At 38.6% G+C, this 4,837-nt stretch overlaps 1 protein-coding gene across 1 annotated transcript in view; it reads right to left on the reverse strand.

Annotated features, from left to right (window-relative positions):
- LOC106882132 (TBC1 domain family member 9) overlaps positions 1-4,837 on the reverse strand; it is a 31,992-nt gene that overhangs the window by 5,747 nt on the left and 21,408 nt on the right. The window lies entirely within an intron of this gene.

Here is a 4,837-nt window from a genome sequence, read left to right on the forward strand (position 1 = left end):
CACACACACACCACCACCACTCCACTAATATCTCAGGCTTTATGCCTGTTGCAGAAAGGATTACTTAAAAACTTTGTCAGTGGAGCTAAATGAGCAGCCTATTAGCTTTTAAAGAGAGCAAATATCACATTTTAAAGGTCAGGAGCCTTGACCTTTTAATGGTCTGCAGTCATGACCAATTTAAATGTCAAGAGTTATGACTTTTCAAAGGAGTAGAACCGATAGTGTTTCAAAGACTCCACCACAAAATGGAAAAGTTAAACAAGCAACTAAATTGAGTCCTTCACCCAAAAGAGAGAATAGTCCCTCTGACAAGATTCTGTTTATCAATTTCACTCTCAAGTCTTCAATCCACCATTGAACATTCAATGGGACTGAAACCAAAACCATACAATTGCTAATCAAACTTGTTAACCCTACAGTCACAACTGTGCCCATCACTCAACCACCTTGTCTTGAAAACAACAATTGCTTCTAATTTATACACAAAGTAATTTTGACTAGTACTTTATTTCATCAACTTCTAAGGGATGAAAGGCACAGTTGACTTCAGTAGGTTTTGAACTTAGAATGCAAATGGTTGAAATAAATATCACCAGGCATTTTGTCTGATGCTCAAACAATTCTACCAGTCCACCACCTAATTATAATTGTTTCTACTTTAAGCACAAGGTCAACAATTTTGATTAAGGGGTTGAGTCAATACCATCAACCCCAGTACTTGACTGGTACTTTATTTCCATAATAATAATAATCCTTTCTACTACAGGCACAAGGCCTGAAATTTGGGGGAGGAGGATAATCAATTACATCGACCCCAGTACTTAACTGATACTTTTTCTACCAACTTTGAAAGGACGAAAGGCAAAGTGGACCTTAGCAGAATTTGAACTCAGAATGAAAAGATGGGTGAAATACTGCTAAGCATTTTGCCCGGTGTGCTAACAGTTTGCCACTTTTACCATAATAATGATAATTACGATGATGATGATGGACTCTCTCATTGAAGTTGCTGTGTTTAACTTTTTGCCAAATGACCTGCACGAATGGTTTGTTAATAGTGATCAAATGTATGTGCAGTACATTAGCTCACTCCCTCCATCAAATCAATGTTGCCCAAACAGGTGCACAGTGTACCACACATCAGGTGTCAAAGTGATTGCAGAGCAACATGAGAAACACAATGCACCACCCATTCTAGGAACTGAAACCACAATCTCACAATCATAAGTGCAACACCCTAACCACTAGGCCATGTGTCCTCACAAAATAATAATCTTTCTTATTATAGGCACAAGGCCTGAAATTTGGGGATGAGGATAGTCGATTACATTCACCCCAGTGTTTCACTGGTACTTAATTTATCTACTTCAGAGGAATTTGAACTCAGAGTGTAGCAGCAGACAAAATATCACTAATCATTTCACCCAGTGTGCTAACAATTCTGCCAGCTTGCTACCTTTCCTCACATAGTAATAATGACAATGATGGATGCGCAATGTCAGTGTGCTTAGAGAAAAATTGGGCCTAAGAGGCATCAGATGTGGTGTGCTGGCATGGTCATGTGATGAGGACAGCCGTATAAAGAAGAGTCAATCACTAAACATAAAAAGAGCATCTGGAAGAGGCAGCCTAGGACCTCATCAGTGCTGGTGCCATATAAAAAGAACCTAGTACACTGTTAAGTGGTTGATGTTAGGAAGGGCATCTAGCTGTAGAAAACCATGCCAAAGAAGACAGAACTAGATGGAACCCTCAGACTCATCTGTTCTTGACAAACCATGCAAAAAATAAATATTAAATTCTAAATCGGTAAAAAAGCCAGCAATTTTGATGAGAGGGTGAAATCAGTTGGCTCAACCCCAATGCTCGACTATTTTATCAATCCTGATAAGATAACAGGCAAAGTCAACCTTGAAAGAATTTGAAGTTAAAACACTAAGCATTTGTTGGACTTGCAAATGAATCTGCCAGCTTGCCACCTTTATTATAATAATAATAATAATAATAATAATAATAATAATAATAATAATAATAATAATAATAATAATAATAATAATAATAATAACTCCTTCTACTATAGACACAAGGCCTGAAACTTAGGGAGAGGAGGCTAGTTGATTACATTAACCCCAGTGTTCAACTGATACTTATTTTATCAACCCTCAAAAGGATGTAAAGCAAAGTCATTCTTGGCAGAATTTGAACTCGGAATGTAAAGACAGATGAAATACCCCTAAGTATTTTGTCCAGCATGCTAATGATTCTGCTGGTTTGCCACAAAAACAACAACATTTTGCATTGAATATCAATCATCATCATGAACACTGTTTTGGAGCTATTGTACCAAACAGCAATCATTATACACATGAAGCAGAGCAGCAGCATCGACAGGCAGATAGCTAGACATACATTTTCAATGAGACTCATGCAAACATGTAAAAACAATATATAATTATAACCAATCAAGGAATGTTTGTAGTATGTGATGAGTGGGAGATAGAGAAAGAAAGTTTACATGTGTGTATGTGCATACATGTGTGTATGTGCATACACATAAGCCCTTTGTGAATAGAAACATATCATCATCAAACGAATCACATGTTAAGGTTACCTCTACAGATTTTCTAGAGAAATTACAGCCAGCATTGATTTGTTACAACGTTTTGTATCTGAATATGTCGAATGTAAGCAACAATGCAATGAAAGGTAGAAAAATAGGTAATGGGTGTATAAGCATTTTTCTATGCTGGCATAGCTCAGACAAGACTTATTCAAGCAGTAATCTTTGACTAGAGGCCTTTCTGCAGCTAACCCTTACATTTTATCAAGCAAGGTATGTTTTTATTTCACATCAGATAGAAGGCCTGGTAGTATTTATTTTGGATTTCAATGCTACAAGTTCAAATCCTATTCTGATTATCTTTGTCTTCCATCTTTCTGGAGTCAATAAAATACCAGTGCTGGATTTAATTCTTCATCATCATTGTCTTCTTCTTCTTCATCCTCTTTCTCTCTCTTTAAACAATTGCTGATCACTTAAAGTGGATGAAATTTGTAAAAGTGAGAGACTCATGAAGACATAGGGACAAAGTAGTAAATGCTTATTTCAGGAAGTTGAGCCTCAAAGAAGAGATTTCAAAGGACCAAGATGAGCAGCAATTTGCTGTGTTCAAGAAGATCTGTCTGCCATAACAAAAGTGAAATTCTAAAAGCATTAAGTTTATGTCTATGCACTCACTGACCCCTTCTCCAGCACCCAATGTGTCTCCATCAAGCCTTCATCACCTACCCATTCCTTCATCATTCTTTTAACAATAGCACTATTCAGCTGCTATAGTCATATGAGAGCAGAAGCTGAACATATTTCACCACACTTCTGTGCAACAAGTTGCTTTCCTCTATTCTTGGAACCACTTCCTTTTAAAATTCATCCCTCTTTCTCACTATCATCCCTTACAAATTTATTTCTCTAATTATCCTTTTCTGTGCCTCTGGTTGGTTATCTCCCCTACCCTCACCTCAGCTACATCTTAGGATTGCTACACTTCTTTAACACCCTCTTTTATCAGCTGTGGACAGCCCTACAACTTTGCCCCAATTCACCACAGCCATCCCTACTAAGCCTCTGACTTCCACCTCTCTCTCCCTTCTCCCAACCCACACATCATCTCCCTGTTTTCCAATCAATCTGCAGGCTTATTATACTGCTTGCCGAAGTCCACCTGCCCCATGCCACCTTCTGCTTTCTAACCCTAACCCTATTTCTTTCACCTACCCCCACCCCCATAACCACACCTCCACCTTTGTTCATTATTCACAACATTCACCTCTCTCTAACCTTTTGTCACTCTCCTCTTACACTATAATGAACTTACCACTGACCCTCACTGGTCTTCAGCTGATACTCTTTTATATTTACATGATTGTATCTTGAGTGTATGCTCTGGCACCTCATCACATCTTTATTTTCCAGCTACTCCCACTCATCCGCTATGCAAGACATCTGTCCCCCTATCAAGCTTTTACCACTTGACACAAAACCACCACCTTCTCAACTACAACCCCACTCAAGTGAACAGGGCTTATCTTTTGTGTTGCAAGTTATGTGATGACCTCACAAATGCTGGTGCCAAGAAAAAAAGAACTCAATGCTATCTGTAAAGTGATTGGTATTAAGAAGGACATCCAGCTGTAGAAACCACAAAGGAACAAACAGCAGAGCTTCATGCAGCCTTCCACCTCATTGGATCCTTTCAAACCATCCAACTCATGCCAGCATGGATGACAAACATTAAATGGCAATGATGATAAGGATAATGATGATGATGATGATGATGATGATGACAGTCACACATACAACAAACTTTTGAACAGTTTCTGTCAAACAAATTTCACTCACAAAACAGTATTTCAGCCTAAGCTATAGTAGAAGACACATGCCAAAGATGCCACAGAGTGGGACGGAACCCAAAACCATGTGGTTGCAAAGCAAGCTTCATAACCACACAGCCATGTCAGCATTTATATGTATGAGTACAAATGTGAGTGTGCATTTCTGTATGTGTGTGTGTGTGTGTGTGTGTGTGTGTGTGCATTCACAAATTTGTATGTGAGCGAGTTCATTCCCAGCTGTGTATATACATATGTACATTCATGGTTGTGTAAGTGTGTATGTACATTCAGTTGTGTATCTGTGTGTACATTCAAAGGTGTGTGAGTGTGTGTCTGTGTGTATACATTTACAGTTGTGTGTGTGCATTCAAAAGTGTGTCTCTGTGTGTATATTCAAAGGTGTGTGTGTGTGTGTGTGTGTGTGTGTGTGTGTGTGTGTGTG

The sequence above is a fragment of the Octopus bimaculoides genome, unplaced genomic scaffold, assembly GCF_001194135.2.
Source record: "Octopus bimaculoides isolate UCB-OBI-ISO-001 unplaced genomic scaffold, ASM119413v2 Scaffold_190964, whole genome shotgun sequence".
Taxonomy (NCBI): domain Eukaryota; kingdom Metazoa; phylum Mollusca; class Cephalopoda; order Octopoda; family Octopodidae; genus Octopus; species Octopus bimaculoides.